We start from the raw sequence: 17,636 nt of genomic DNA, 5'->3' as shown, positions 1-17,636 counted from the left end.
AGATGCTAAACTACAGGACTGTTTTGCTTTCACAGACTGGAACATGTTCCGGGATTCTTCCGATGACATTGAGGAATACACCACATCAGTCACTGGCTTTATCAATAAGTGCATTGAGGACGTCGTCCCAACAGTGACTGTACGTACAGTGCCTTGCGAAAGTATTCGGCCCCCTTGAACTTTGCGACCTTTTGCCACATTTCAGGCTTCAAACATAAAGATATAAAACTGTATTTTTTTGTGAAGAATCAACAAGTGGGACACAATCATGAAGTGGAACGACATTTATTGGATATTTCAAACTTTTTTAACAAATCAAAAACTGAAAAATTGGGCGTGCAAAATTATTCAGCCCCTTTACTTTCAGTGCAGCAAACTCTCTCCAGAAGTTCAGTGAGGATCTCTGAATGATCCAATGTTGACCTAAATGAATAATGATGATAAATACAATCCACCTGTGTGTAATCAAGTCTCTGTATAAATGCACCTGCACTGTGATAGTCTCAGAGGTCCGTTAAAAGCGTAGAGAGCATCATGAAGAACAAGGAACACACCAGGCAGGTCCGAGATACTGTTGTGAAGAAGTTTAAAGCCGGATTTGGATACAAAAAGATTTCCCAAGCTTTAAACATCCCAAGGAGCACTGTGCAAGCGATAATATTGAAATGGAAGGAGTATCAGACCACTGCAAATCTACCAAGACCTGGCCGTCCCTCTAAACTTTCAGCTCATACAAGGAGAAGACTGATCAGAGATGCAGCCAAGAGGCCCATGATCACTCTGGATGAACTGCAGAGATCTACAGCTGAGGTGGGAGACTCTGTCCATAGGACAACAATCAGTCGTATATTGCACAAATCTGGCCTTTATGGAAGAGTGGCAAGAAGAAAGCCATTTCTTAAAGATATCCATAAAAAGTGTTGTTTAAAATTTGCCACAAGCCACCTGGGAGACACACCAAACATGTGGAAGAAGGTGCTCTGGTCAGATGAAACCAAAATTGAACTTTTTGGCAACAATGCAAAACGTTATGTTTGGCGTAAAAGCAACACAGCTCATCACCCTGAACACAGCATCCCCACTGTCAAACATGGTGGTGGCAGCATCATGGTTTGGGCCTGCTTTTCTTCAGCAGAGACAGGGAAGATGGTTAAAATTGATGGGAAGATGGATGGAGCCAAATACAGGACCATTCTGGAAGAAAACCTGATGGAGTCTGCAAAAGACCTGAGACTGGGACGGAGATTTGTCTTCCAACAAGACAATGATCCAAAACATAAAGCAAAATCTACAATGGAATGGTTCAAAAATAAACATATCCAGGTGTTAGAATGGCCAAGTCAAAGTCCAGACCTGAATCTAATCGAGAATCTGTGGAAAGAACTGAAAACTGCTGTTCACAAATGCTCTCCATCCAACCTCACTGAGCTTGAGCTGTTTTGCAAGGAGGAATGGGAAAAAATTTCAGTCTCTCGATGTGCAAAACTGATAGAGACATACCCCAAGCGACTTACAACTATAATCGCAGCAAAAGGTGGCGCTACAAAGTATTAACTTAAGGGGGCTGAATAATTTTGCACGCCCAATTTTTCAGTTTTTGGTTTGTTAAAAAAGTTTGAAATATCCAATAAATGTCGTTCCACTTCATGATTGTGTCCCACTTGTTGTTGATTCTTCACAAAAAAATACAGTTTTATACAGTGCCTTGCGAAAGTATTCGGCCCCCTTGAACTTTGCGACCTTTTGCCACATTTCAGGCTTCAAACATAAAGGTCGCAAAGTTCAAGGGGGCCGAATACTTTCGCAAGGCACTGTACATACCCCAACCAGAAGCCATGGATTACAGGCAACATTCGCACTGACCTAAAGTGTAGAGCTGCTGCTTTCAAGGTGCTTTCTAACCCGGAAGCTTACAAGAAATCCCGCTATGCCCTGCGACGAACCATCAAACAGGCAAAGCGTCAATACAGGACTAAGATTGAATCATACTACACAGGCTCCGACGCTTGTCGGATGTGGCAGGACTTGCAAACTATTACAGACTACAAAGGGAAGCACAGCCGCAAGCTGCCCAGTGACAGGAGCCTACCAGGCGAGCTAAATCACTTCTATGCTCGCTTCGAGGCAATCAACACTGAGGCATGCATGAGAGCATCAGCTCTTCCGGGCGACTGTGATTACGCTCTCTGTAGCCGACTTGAGTAAGATCTTTAAATAGGTCAACATTCACAAGGCTGCGGGGCCAGATGGATTACCAGGACGTGTGCTCCGGGCATGTGCTGACCAACTGGCAGGTGTCTTCACTGACATTTTCAACATGTCCCTGATTGAGTCTGTAATACCAACATGCTTCAAGCAGACCACCATAGTCCCTGTGCCCAAGAACACAAAGGCAGCCTTCCTAAATGACTACAGACCCGTAGCACTCACGTCCGTAGCCATGAAGTGCTTTGAAAGGCTGGTCATGGCTCACATCAACACCATTATCCCAGAAACCCTAGACCCTCACCAATTTGCATACCACCCAAACAGACCACAGATGATGCAATTTCTATTGCACTCCACACTGCCCTTTCCCACCTGGACAAAATGAAAACATATTTGAGAATGCTATTTATTGACTACAGCTCAGTGTTCAACACCATAATACCCTCAAAGCTCATCACTAAGCTAAGGAACCTGGGACTAAACACCTCCCTCTGCAACTGGATCCTGGACTTCCTGACGGGCCGCCCCTAGGTGGTGAGTGTAGGTAGCAACACATCTGACACGCTGATCCTCAACACTGGAGCTCCCCAGGGGTGCGTGCTCAGTCCCCTCCTGTACTCTCTGTTCACCCACGACTGCATGGCCAGGCATGACTCCAACACCATCATTAAGTTTGCTGACGACACAACAGTGGTAGGCCTGATCACCGACAACGACGAGACAGCCTATAGGGAGGAGGTCAGAGACCTGGCCGAGTGGTGCCAGAATAACAACCTATCCCTCAACGTAACCAAGACTAAGGAGATGATTGTGGACTACAGGAAAAGGAGCACCGAGCACGTCCCCATTCTCATTTATGGGGCTGTAGTGGAGCAGGTTGAGAGCTTCAAATTCCTTGGTGTCCACATCACCAACCAACTAGAATGGTCCAAACACACCAAGACAGTCGTGAAGAGGGCACGACAAAGCCTATACCCCTCAGGAAACTAAAAAGATTTGTCATGGGTCCTGAGATCCTCAAAAGGTTCTACAGCTGCAACATCGAGAGCATTCTGACCGGTTGCATCACCGCCTGGTACGGCAATTGCTCAGCCTCCGACCCAAGGTACTTCAGAGGTTAGTGCGTACGGCCCAGTACATCACTGGGGCAAAGCTGCCTGCCATCCAGGACCTCTACACCAGGCGGTGTCAGAGGAAGACCCTGAAAATTGTCAAAGACCCCAGCCACCCCAGTCATAGACTGTTCTCTCTACTACCACATGGCAAGCGGTACCGGAGTGCCAAGTCTAGGACAAAAAGGCTTCTCAACAGTTTTACCCCCAAGCCATAAGACTCCTGAACAGGTGACCAAATGGTTACCCGGACTATTTGCATTGTGTGTCCCCCCAAGCCCTCTTTTACGCTGCTGCTACTCTGTTTATCTTGTATGCATAGTCACTTTAACTATACATTCATGTACATACTACCTCAATTAGCCCGACCAACCAGTGCTCCCGCACAGTGGCTAACCGGGCTATCTACATTGTGTCCCACCACCCACCAACTCCTCTTTTACGCTACTGCCACTCTCTGTTCATCATATATATCACTTTAACCATAACCACATGTACATACTACCTCAATAAGGCTGACTAATCGGTGTCTGTATATAGCCTTGCTACTGTTATTTTCAAATGTCTTTTTACTGTTGTTTTATTTCTTTACTTTACCCACCCACACACACACACACCTTTTTCTTTCACACTATTGGTTAGAGCCTGTAAGTAAGTATTTCACGTGACAAATAAACTTTGATTTGATTTGTAAAGTAAGCAGAGTGCATCCTGTAAGAGAGCGCTTCATTTTTTTTTTTTAAATCAGATTTTTAAATGCAGATAGCCACAGCGTTTTATGTTCTGGGAAGATACTTCACTGTCAATCAAGAAACAAGTTGAGGCTTTTGATAAAATATTAGATGGCATCTGCACACTAAACTTGCTAATTAAGTTGCCTTTGTGGAATGTTTAATGACACGTTTGACAGTGTGCATTTTCTTTCCATCTTATCTTTGCTTTATCTTGGCCAGGTCGCAGTTGTAAATGAGAACTTGTTCTCAACTGGCCTACCTGGTTAAATAAAGGTGAAATATATTTTTTAAATAATTCTTAGACATACCCATCTTGAGCATTCCTACAACACAACTGAACCAAAGGGTGACATTGTCCATCCAAACCCTGACACTAAAATGTCTGGTCAGTCAGAACATGACCTTTCTGCGTGGCCCTCAGCTGTCACTGTCTGGCAGAGGCCACCAGACATAGTGGTCAGTAAGTCAGTTACTGCCGCTGGGAAGCAGTCATGCTCACTGCTATACCCTGGGTAGTGCCCACCCCCTTCTCTTTATCACACTGAAGCAAGGTCAGTAACAGCTGAGCCCCCCAGCTGCTAAGAGACAGCTCTAAATAGTGTCTGCCACACTGCTTTCCTCAAGTATTTTCAGACTGTTCACACAGAGTCCCCCTATCCATGGCCTGGAGAGGCAAGGTACACCTTAGGAAATGTGACAGCAAGCCCATGCATGAACAATGCCGAGTGTGATTCACCCATTCTGTCAGAGTGCTGGTCCTCTGTGTAATACACTGAGCTCTGAGTTATAGTCATTCTATAAGCAAGACAAAAAATGTATAGTTTGCGGCTCAAAAAACACACTTTCTAATTGACATCATGTTGAGAGACCTACAATAAACCAATACAAACCAGGCCAACCTTGAAGTTCTGCACCCTCTTCCTGCCCAGGACATCAGTAATGAACCAGGCCCAGATGAGAGCATACTGCCACACATAGTTGAACAGCAGAATAGTCTGCTAGGCGAGCCACATCTCCTTGGCGCCATTGGTTATACCCACCAGGATGAGACACACACAAGGACTAGTAGACATCTTGTGTTGTTGGTCCCCAGCAGTGAGAATGGCCTTAGATAGGAAAGGGATGAGAAGGAAATTAATGTTAATTAAATTAACAATTTTACAAAAATGCATGGTCACTAGAATGACAATTATTTGAAAGACCATTGGCTTTCCAATGAATGTGTGTCTGTGACATCTTGACAAGAACAACAATTGTGATGCAATTGTAATGTGTCCAATGTCAATCAAACATTCAGCATGAATTCAGCAAAAATGTAACATGCGAGTTAAACCTTTTAATGAATTCTCACAAATTTGCAGTGAAACCCATCTTTCACACTTCCTCTGTGAAAGTGTTCTGGACTGTGACAGTACAGGCCCTGGACATACTGTGCTGATGAGTATCCTTGGGAAGTCAGCTCTGAGAAAAGATAATTGAAGAAGCCCTGTGGACAGAAGAGATTGTTATCTCATGTCTCACTCAAAGTATGTGTCTAGATGGTGTACATCTACAAACGGGCAGAGGGCAGCCCATGATTGATCTCACTCGAAGAGCATATTAACTGGCAGAGTATCACAGTTGCCAGGGGTGCTGCTTACAGTCACTACACTGCATGAGCCTCGCTGCATCATGTGGGGCAACACCTGCTTGGTGAATGACACTGTGCCCAGGAAGTTGTGTTCCATCAGGACCTGGTACACATCTACACTGGTCTCCAGGGACAGAGAATGTTGGCTGCGGCCACTATTGTTAATCAGGATGTCAATCTGAATGGGCATCGAGAGGGAGATAGGAACAAAGCAAGCCAGCGTAGACAGATGGGATGAGACATGACTCATATCACCAATTATTTTTTTTATTTTTTTAAGGAATTAAATGTATTCATTATACCCAGGTAGGATATTCAAATTCTGTCATGGGTATAACACAAAAAAACACACCCAGAATAAGAGAATAAGAAAACACAGTTTATTTTCGGCTAGTGCTAAGGAGCCGCAAGTGTCAAACGCATATTAGTTTGCAATTTTGTCATGTAAAAACTGGCGCACTAGCATTTTCCACCCCTTACGCCAGGTTCAGCATTTTACCCGTCTAACATCAGCTTGCTTGCTTTGTGGTGGGAGGGATGGAAATATTTGAGGTGTGTCCTTAAAAACATGCACCAATATGCCAATTTCAGTCTGAGCAACTGAAATATTGAGAATTTATTTGACCAAGAAAGATGCCTAAATCTCAGTTAAATCATCCAGGGGAGCGAAACAGCGCCTCTCTTTCTCAGTATGTGTACACCATGTATCTGATGCTGTCAGGACCAAAAGATTATGGCATGTCATAGTATTTCTGGCCAGACAGCATCAGATACACGGGCAACATATAGGCCGTTTCTAGACTTGACAGTTCTGATCACGATCACGTTCTGATCACGGAATTCTGAACGTGTCATTCGTCTACACCTACATTTAAATGTGTCTACCGTGTCCACAGTGTGTCCGGATTCCCTTTTCCTCAGCTATATTAAACTCCCAGTATGCATTCTACAAGTGGTGGAATAGGCTAAATATGATAGTTTAGTTTATTAATTCGACCATTTAACAAAAACAAGCACACATAAAACTTGAAAAATACATACATACATACATACATACATATGAGTAAAATCATAGAGGATAACACACAATAAAGTCTGGGACTTATTCCATTGTGGTCCACTGAGGCTCCAGTATACAATAAAGTACCTTTCCCAGCATTACTCCTGAACCTGTATAAGCACATATCAGCAACATCTGATCTGGTGCAGTGATTGTGTGTATCCCTAACATGGGGAAAGTAATCAGTTAAATATCTGGGTGCAGAAGCAGAAATACTCCTGTAAACCAAACCCAGTCTAATCTGGGACACCCTAGCCTCAACAGGCAACCAGTTGAATTCCTGAAAGCAGCTCCTGCCTATGTGAGTATGTGGACTCACCTTCAATACTACCCTGATCAGCTTATTCTGGGCTATCTGGAGCTTCCCCTTCATAAGCGTAGATAAGCCCCCAAACCAGGAAGTACTAGCGCAGTCAAAATGGCATTGCATGAGGGCAGTGGCTAGCACTTTCATGGAGTCCTTATTAAGCAGCTTGGACTTTAGTCCTGGCATTAACCTTCCCTAGCACTTTAGTGGCCATGCTTCAACATCCCAAGCTTCCATCAAGGATGCATCCCAGGTAGCCAGTGTTGGGGAGGAACGGATTACATGCAATCCGTTACATGTAACAGATTACAAAAAACATGTAACTCATTTGAAACATTACCAGCAAAAATATTGTAATTGGATTACAGATACTTTTGAAAAACTTGATGATTACTTCTGCGATTACTTTTGAATTATTTTAAGCTACCTATCATTGTTTTTGCGACCTGTGGACAGCTAGTGAAAAATGGGATCTTGCAACACCTGAATAGTACAGATCCCAGCCTATGAAATAAAGTTTGAGGGAGTTCCTCCCTTCTAAACTCCTCGGTGGTATTGTCCTCCATATGGTCAAAAACAAGTTAAATTTGAGAACAACACGAGTGGGGCTTTTCTTGCTCAATCTCATTTGTTCTGATAAAAACTTTTAAAATCCACAGGCCTAACAGACACATGCTCAAACTCGCACACTTTTGCGAGACTTAAAAAGCTTATTGAGATATCAAAGTGTCACCAGCAAAAATGTAAACAATAGGCCTATAGTAAATGCAGCATATGGCATTCATTTTTCACATATAGCACTTTTCGGTACACTCTTAGGGGGAAAAAAGTGCTATCTATAACCTAAAAGCTGTTCCCATATGAGAATCCTTTGAAGAACCCTTTTTGGTTCAATGTTAAACAATTTCCACAGATGGTTCTATATGGAACCAAAAAAGGGTTCTACCTGGAACCAAAAGGGTTCTCCTATGGGGACAGCTGAAGAACCCTTTTGGAACCTTTTTTTCTAAGAGTGTAGTGCTCAAGCATGCCATTCCATGAGAGCAGCATAAACAACAGAGTAGGCTAATAAGTCCTTTGTTTTTGGATTATGCTCAGGTAAAACAATTTGGCTAATCTATATTTCCACATTTCCAAGTCCTATTGTTGAAGATCAAGGGGTATTAAATTAATTGGAATGACTGGAAATCTGACAGACTTGAGGGAAGCCAAAGTCATTCAAATACAATGCTATTTATCTATAAACAAATGAACAACAGACTTTTAGCATGCTTATAGAGAAGGGCACTCAAATGTAATACACTGACATATTTAACTGATGATTGGTTGAAATAAATTCATAATAAGAAGATTGTGGTAGCTGTACTGTTAGATTTCAGCCTGTGAGTCTATGTATATGCTGATGATTCAACCTTATACATGTCAGCAACCACAGCTACTGAAATCACTAAACAAAGAATTGCAGTCAGATTTAGAATTGTATTTAGTACAAATCATTCTCTAAGTTCTAGACCTCAGCTGAATCTGGTAACGAATGGTGTGGCTGTTGAACAAGTTGAGGAGACTAAATTACATGGTGTTACCTTAAATTCTAAACTGTCATGGTCCAAAAAATATTGAATGGTTGTAAGTCTGTCCATGATAAAGAGATGCTCTGCTTTTTTGAGACCACACTCCACAAAGCAAGTCCTGCAGGGTCTAGTTGTATCTTATCTTGATTATTGTCCAGTCATATGGTCAAGTGCTGCAAAGGACCTAGTTATGCTGCAGCTGGCCCAGAACAGAGTGGCACGTTTTGCTCTTCATTGTAATCAGAAGGCTAATATCAATACCATGCATGACAGTCTCTCTTGGCTAAGAGTTGAGGAAAGACTGACTGCATCGCTTCTTGTTTTTATAAGAAACATGAATGTGTTGGAAATTCCAAATTGTTTGCATAGTCAACTTACATACAGTACACACACACTTACCCCACCAGACATGCCACCAGGGGTCTTTTCACAGCACAACGCCTCTCCCCCATATGACCTACTTGTTGTGTGTATGTACTGATGTGTGTACACACACACACACACACACACACACACACTACATGTTAATGTTTTTAAATGTATGTCAATTGTAAAGTATTTCGTCTGTAATGTCTTTTTCGTTATGTGTCGTACCCTGTATTATTATCTGTAGTAGAAAGCAATGGGTTAGAAGAAAGCTACATAACCAACCCATAAAGTAACATGCAACATCCATTTATGGGCAGCTATGTAAACTCTAATATTTATATATGTCTTCTTCTAATATCTTAAGGGGAAAGTAATCTAAAAGTAATTAGATGATGTTACTGAGTTCGGGGAATCCAAAAGTTACATTACTGATTACAATTTTGGACAGGTAACTAGTAACTGTAACGGATTACAATTAGAAAGTAACCTACCCAACCCTGCAGATAGAGGTTTTAGTAGTCAGCACCTCACCCCTTAACTCCACTCTGATTTCAGACGACCTACTCAATTTAGGTCTAGACCCAAAGCTAATTGCCTCAGTTTTACCTAAGTGCAGAAATAGCTTATTATCGCCAAGCCATATTCTAATGTTAGTAAGCTTTGTGCTAAGTATGGTCTCCAACATAGTTTTACTTTTGTGAGACACCAGAGGTGTAGAGTCATCCGCATAAAAGAAAAGATGACAAGAACAAGCATCTTTCATATTGTTAATATGCTGTAAAAACAGTAGAGGCCCAAGCACGCTCCCCTGCGGAATGCCACAACTCATTGGTTTTACCTGTGACAGTGAACCATTAACCTCTACTACTTGCTCCCTACCTGATAAATAGGACTTTACCTGGCCTAGAGGGACACTAATAACAGAACAACTACTGATGGCAGTAGCTAACTACTGTAGCTAACTAGCCAGTTAACCTCTGTAGATAGCCAGCAAGCTAGCAAGCAACGCTAAAGGGATTGCAAATGGGTTAGCATAACTCTATTTGTTTTTCGAAATATTAGCTAGCATTTCTGAGTCCAGCAAACACATTCCTTGCATGCTAGGAACATATTTCCTCCAACATTATAATGAAAAGTTTACCTCTCGGTCCCAAAACAAAACTTTTCTGGAGACTTGTGCTGATGATGTCGCCCATTGTAGTTATGCACTTTCGGTAGCCTGAGGGGAAATCTGCACACAATGCATCCCTGACCACTTCTTGAAGCGGCTAGACCCATATTTCCAATGCTATCTTTGTATTCTGATATCAGAAGTCACATGTAAGTGTCAAGTGTAGACACAACCATAGAGGGGCGCTGTTTTGCTCGCTTGGATGCTTTCTCCGGTGATTTAGTTTCAGCAGAGAGGAAGACGTGAAGCGAAAGCGAGCTCACTCTAGCCAAACTCTGTCCATTGTAAGCCCAATGTGTTTCTATGGGAATAATATGCAGACCTAAACTTGTCGCCTGTCTTGCCGTCTTTGGGACAAAGACTCCCAATGTTTAAGCAGAGACATGAGCATCTCGTCATTATATACAGTCCTCTGGTTTCAACCTCTTGCGAATTGGAAAGGAAAGTTGGCAGGTGCACAGTGCACTGTTATGATGCTGGACTGCCCTAAATTAAATTGATGTTTTGCCAAAATTATATAATTACTTCTGTCTAAAATCATTCAAAATGCTAAACCAGGGAGCATGACGTAGCCACGGAGGTTCATTAGCATCTTTATATTTTTTGGGGTGTGGATTGTTTCAAATCCCAAGTGTGTAGGCCTCATCCTATTTGGGAAGCCCGCAATTTGGGTAGTGCGCGTGGTAATAGGTCTAGCAGATTGAGTTGCAGCTGTCAGTGAAAAGCACCTAAAATGTGTGAAGATACTGTGTCTTGAGTATAATTTAAAATGTTGCATCAAGAAGAAGGGGAAGGGTGTGTGGCGAAGATATGGTGTATCTCTCTCCAGAATGCATACATACAGTGCATTCAGAAAGTATTCAGACCCCATGACTTTTTCCACATTTTCTTACATTACAGCCTTATTCTAAAATGGATTTAATTGTGTTTTTTTCCCTCATCAATCTACACACAATACCCCATAAAGACAAAGCAAAAACAGGTTTTTAGATATTTTTGCAAACGTTTAAAACATTTAAATAGCTCTGTCAGGTTGGATGAGGAGCATTGCTGCACAGATATTTTTAGGTCTCTCCAGAGATGTTTGATCGGGTTCAAGTCTGGGCTCTGGCTGGGCCAATCAAGGTCATTCAGAGACCTGCCCTGAAGCCACGACTACGTTGTCTTGGCTGTGTGCTTAGGGTCGTTGTCCTTTTGGAAAGTGAACCTTCGCCCCAGTCTGAGGTCCTGAGCACTCTGGAGCAGGATTTAATGAAGGATCTCTCTGTACTTTGCTCCGTTCACCTTTCCCTCGATTCTGACTAGTTTCCCAGTCCCTGAGACTTAAAAAGTTCCCCCACAGCATGATGCTGTCACCATCATGCTTCCCCGTAGGGATGGTGCCAGGTTTCCTCCAGATGTGACGCTTGGCATTCAGGCCAAAGCCTGGTTTCATCAGACCAGAGAATCTTGTTTCCCATGGTCAGAGTCCTTTAGATGCTTTTGGCATAATCCAAGCAGGCTCCATGTGCCTTTTACTGAGGAGTGGTTTCCGTCTGGCCACTCTACCATAAAGGCCTAATTGGTGGAGTGCTGCAGAGATGGTTGTCCTTCTGGAGCTCTGTCAGAATGACCATCGGGTTCTTGGTCACCTCCCTGACCAAGGCCCTTCTCCCGATTGCTCAGTTTGGCCGGGCGGCCAGCTCTAGGAAGACTCGGAGGTTCCAAACTTCTTCCATTTAAGAATGATGGAGGCCACTGTGTTCTTGGGACCTTCAATGTTGCAGAAATGTTTTAATACCCTTTCCCAGATCTGTACTTTGACACAATCCTGTCTTGGTGCTCTAGGGACAATTCCTTCAACCTCATGGCTTGGTTTTTACTCTGACATGCACTGTCAACTATGGGACCTTACATAGACAGGTGTGTGCCTTTCCAAATCATGTCCAATCAATTGCATTTACCACAGATGGACTCCAATCAAGTTATAGAAACATTTCAAGGATGATCAATGGAAACAGGATGCACCTGAGCTCAATTTCGAGTCTCATAGCAAAGGGTCTGAATACTTATGTAAATAAGGTATCTGTTTTTTATTACATTTTCAAACATTTCTGAAAGACTGTTTTTGCTTAGTCATTATGGGGTTTTGTGCTTAGATTGATAAGGATTTTTTTTTTAATCTATTGTAGAATAAGACTGTAAATAAAGTAAGAAAATTTGGAAAAAGGGAAGTGGTCTGAATACTTCCCGAATGCACTGTATGCCACACACACATTGCTTAAGTAGACATTTCCACTTTCTCTTTATATTGGATCTTTTTCAAGCTCCTGTGAAAAGTTTGGATGTGTGCAAAAACCCTCCATAGTCAATGTTGTCTTAGGCCTAATATTACATGACCACGGGGGGCAATTATGGTGCCTGTAACTGTATTTAGATCATTTAAAACAAGTTGTTTTGTTTTATTAGACTTTGATTAGAATTATTCCGTGTCTTTTTAGATCTTATGAATAGTGAATTTAATCTTGATTATTGACACCGTTTGGTCCATGGCTCAGACATAATGCATTTTAGGCCTACTGTAGGCTTATATCAGTGTGAATGCTATGTAACAATATATTTCCATATTGAAGCCATGCATTTAATTAGAACAATGTGGACTGAAAACATGTTCAACATATTTAGCAAATATGGGATATCCTATATTTTGTTATTTTGTTTCTGTAGGCTATAATGGACTAACATTCTCATTGGAATTGATGACAACACAATACATAAAATACTAAATACACGGATTAAAGCAACCACATATTTAGCCATGGAGCACATTATTCTGGTTGTGAAAATAGCACAAATATTTCTGACACACCCCCAAACCTATAACCTAAGATTTACCATTGCGTTAGGCTTTATAATATAGAGCCCTTAGAATAAGACAACACATCTAATAAGACTGAGCTGTACTGGACTTAGCCTTGAATTCCATTTTCATTTTGAGCATGTGCATTGAATACAATGTCTTGTCTTTTAAATAAGTAAGGCCAGTCTGGCCAGACTATTAAGTAAATGCTAAGAAACTATGTCCTAAGTGACTAATGACTGGTTACTTCTTAAACCTTGATTGAGTGGTTAATCAATTGGAAATTGTCAGGCACTAAGTTGAGTTGAATTACGATTACTTGAAATCCCACTGAAATAAAAGTGATAAGGGGGAGTCTTAAACTGAAAAAATTTAGCAATTGATGGGAGAGCAACAAGTTACAATCAGTAGAAGTCCGTATGTAAAATCATTGGGGAAGCCAAGCGCTTTATTATGGACAGACTTCTCACTAATCTTAGCTACTGTTGTATCAATATGTTTTGACCATGACAGTTTACAATCCTGGGTTACTCCATGCAGTTTAGTCACCTCAACTTTCTCAATTTCCACATTATTTATTATAAGATTTAGTTGAAGTTTAGGGTTTATTGAAAGATTTGTCCCAAATACAATGCTTTTAGCTTTAGAAATATTTAGGACTAACTTATTCCTTGCCACCCACTCTGAAACTAACTGCAACTCTTTGTTAAGTGTTAAGTGTTAAGTGTCATTTCAGTCGCTGTAGTAGCTGACATGTATGCGGATGTTGCAATCCTCAGCCAGTGGCATGTCATTAGTAAAGATTGACAAAAGTAATGGGCCTAGATAGCTGCCCTGGGGAATTCTTGATTCTACCTTCTATTAAAGAACACTGTGTTCTGTTCTCTGGGTTCTGTTAGACAGTTAACTCTTTATCCACAATATAGCACGGGGTATAGAACCATAACATGTATATTTTTCCAGCAGCAGACCGATATGATTGATAATGTCAAAAGCTGCACTGAAGTCTAACAAAACAGCCCCCACAATTTTTATCATCAATTTCTCTCAGCCAATCATCTGTTATTTCTGTAAGTGCTGTGCTTGTTGAATGTCCTTCCCTATAAGCATTCTGAACGTTTGATGTCAATTTGTTTACTGTAAAAGAGCATTGTATCTGGTCAAACATAATTTTTTCTAAAGGTTTACTAAAGGGTTGGTAACAGGCTAATTGGTCAGCTATTTGAGCCAGTAAAGGGGGCATTACTATTCTTAGGTAGTGGAATTACTTTTGCTTCTCTTCAAATCCTAGGAACACACACTTTCTAGTAGGTTTAAATTGAAAATATGGCAAATAGGAATGGCAATATCGTCCACTATTTTCATCAGTAATTTTCCATCCAAGTTGTCAGACCCCGGTGGCTTGTCATTTTTGATAGACAACAATCATTTTTTTCACCTCTTCCACACTCACTTTATGAAATTCCAAATTACAATGCTTGTCTTTCATAATTTGGTCAGATATATTTGGTTGTGTAGTGTCAGCGTTTGTTGCTGTTATGTCATGCCTAAGTTTGCTAATCTTGCCTTTGAAAAAATCATTAAAGTAGTTGGCAATAACAGTTGCTTTTGTGATGAATGAGCCATCTGATTCAATGAAAGATAGAGCAGAGATTGCTTTTTTTCGCAATTTCATTTAAGGTGCTCCAAAGCTTTTTACTATCATTCTTGGTCATTTATCTTTGTTTCATTTTGTAGTTTCTTCTTCTTTCTATTCAGTTTAGTCACACGATTTCTCAATTTGCAATATGTTTGCCAATCGGTTGTGCAGCCAGACTTATTTGCCATTCCCATTTCCTCATCCCTCTCAACCATACAATTTTTCAATTCCTCATCAATCCACGGGGATTTAACGGTTTTACAGTCATTTTCGTAATAGGTACATGCTTATTAGTAACTGGAATAATGCTCCTCATTAAGACACCACGGACCAACAAATATTCTTTACATCAACAACATAGGAATCACTACAAAATGTATTGTATGACCTCTTATACACTATATTAGGCCAAGCCTTTGAAACTGGGTTTTTCTTAGATATGGCTAGCATTAGAAAATATGTGATCAATACATGTTGATGATTTCATTCCTGTGCTGTTTATAACTACCCTGGTAGGTTGACTGGTTACAATTTGAAGCTTTTTCTTGAGTGGGCAGCTTGATGAAAGCCAGTCAATATTGAAATCATCCAGAAAATATACCTCTCTGTTGATATCACATACATCAGGCATTTCACCCATGTTATCCAGATACTGACTGTTAGCTCTTGGTGGTATATTGCAGTTTCCCACAAGAATGGACTTGAGGTGAGGCAGATGAACCTGTAGCCATATTACTTCAACAGTATTTAACATGCGATCCTCCTTAAGCTGTACAGGGATGTGGTTCTGAATATAAACAACAACACCTCCACCACTGGCATTTCTGTCTTTTCTGTAAATGGTATTACCTTGTATTGCTACCACTGTATCATCAAAAATATTATCTAAGTGGGTTTCAGAGATAGTCAGAATACGAATGTCATCTGTTACTGGCAAATTATTGATTTCATGAACCTTGTTTCAAAGTTACAAGCATTTCGCTACACTCGCATTAACATCTGCTAACCATGTGTATGTGACAAATAAATTTGATTTGAAATGTTAACGTGGGCTATTTTGAGCACTTTTCTTCTGGGATGCTTACTTGTTTGTATTGCTTAGCAGAAGTAGATATGCTCATGCTATTGATGTTAGTGCAGGGTGAACTGCACACAATGAACTTCCTCCTAGGGCACACCGGCTCAGTGCTAACAGTATAAATCTGGTTATAGGCACATGATTACTGCATACTATTGCTGTAGGATCAGCAGAGGCATTCAGGACATAAATTAGGTTACTTACATTGTGTCTGCCAACGCCCCTGGTGTAATGTACATTTGCTGAAGCATTATGACAACTATGCGTCACATTGGAAGGGATTAGCTGAGCTGGGCTTTGGTCAGTGACAACTAAAAAATTTTAAAAAACAATTTAGTCCAATCAACATAAGCTAAATATGATGTGGCTTTCCATGGTTCTGATTTATGTTTGCGTGTGTGAGTTCATACAAGTAGAAAAATATGTTGACTCACCCAACTTGTACAGAAACACTGAGGTAAAGACAGTTTCAGGCTGGATATTCGCCTGTAGTTTTCCTTGTCCACCAACAGCAGTTAGGGACCGTCAACATAGTGACAAATCTAATTTAAAAAATGTCAATAGCTCTTTAACCATTACTCCTAAAACTTTCAAAACTGGTTGTAGCTAATCCGATGGCATAGATTGCACACACATTGCACACACTTTTTGTTTGTCGATTTACATCTCACACTATTTTAAATGATTTATTTACATTTTTGAATTTCAATAGCTCTTTGCTCATATTACCTACTGACTTCAAACAAGGTTCAGAATGTAAACTCAGTGGGCCTGCACATTGCACACTCTTTAGTTTGTCAATTTTCAACTCACATGTTTTTACATAAATTTTTCAAACTTTAACATTTCAATAGCTCCTTGGTCATGTGACCTACTGACTTCAAACAAGGTTCAGAATGTCCACTGACGACCCTTATATAGTCAGTGGACTATACACTACCTGGTTAAATAAAGGTGAAATAAAAATAAAATAAATAATTAAATAGTTATTCCATTGTACTGGATCTAATACATATTAGCATTTTACATACATTCATAAGTGTCATAATTTTTTATGACATACTGTGAAAAACTTGGCTGCTGGCTCTGTCACTTTCAGACATGCGCAGAGCAGACTGAAAGGGGAAGGGTAGCTCTTAACTTGAACCACAGGGGTTCTCTGTAAAGAGAGAGTAATCCAAAAGGCTAAGACACACCCCTTGACTTTCAATTGGCACCCTTGACCTGTATGTATTCTCTACTGATTGGTCTCCGTGGTGATTAGTCAATGAAAACTCAGTTGCCGGTCCCATCATAAAGTTTTTACACAGTCTGGCAGTCCCACTAAAGTGCTGGAAGTATGAGGAGAGACATCCTCCTTTGTATTTATAGGAACAAATATGTCCTAACACTTTGGATCCTATTCTTGGATAGTTAGAAGACACAATGTAAAACGCTTTTTAAAAAAATAATAATTACTGTCCATGAGTAAGTAACCTCAACCTTGTGGGTCTGTGGGTGTTTGGTCCAATAAAGTGCCAACTCAATTCTACCACTGACTAGTCTCTCATGCCCCTATGAAGACGGACACAGGGCAAAAGTTTTTAATCTAAACCAGACCATTTTTACTGAAGTACACTAACCCCTAATTGGGGCTCCTTTCTTGACACACAGTAGCAGTTTACCAGATAAGAAGTCAAGAATATCAAAAAGTAGATTGTTGTAAGGGTGTATTACGTCCTGTGCTGGCCCCATTGTCATATCCATTCTGGATTCTAAGTGGTAAAATCATAGCTGAACAATGCCTCTATGTAAGGTGTATACTGTATGTGGGAATGTCTTATGTCCGCCCTACATGTGGTGTTGGTACATGAAATATTCCTCAACTGCATTATCATAAATTGCTATTGTAAATAGAAGTATTATGTTCATCAATTAA

General features: G+C 40.8%; 1 pseudogene; it reads right to left on the bottom strand.

The window, feature by feature from the left end:
• Nucleotides 1-4,673: 4,673 nt before the first annotated feature.
• LOC112262164 lies at nt 4,674-5,874 on the bottom strand (annotated as a pseudogene).
• Nucleotides 5,875-17,636: the final 11,762 nt, after the last annotated feature.

The sequence above is a fragment of the Oncorhynchus tshawytscha genome, linkage group LG11, assembly GCF_018296145.1.
Source record: "Oncorhynchus tshawytscha isolate Ot180627B linkage group LG11, Otsh_v2.0, whole genome shotgun sequence".
Classification (NCBI taxonomy): Eukaryota; Metazoa; Chordata; class Actinopteri; order Salmoniformes; family Salmonidae; genus Oncorhynchus; species Oncorhynchus tshawytscha.
The sequence above is the reverse complement of the archived record's forward strand: the minus strand, read 5'-3'. Positions and strand labels throughout refer to the sequence as shown.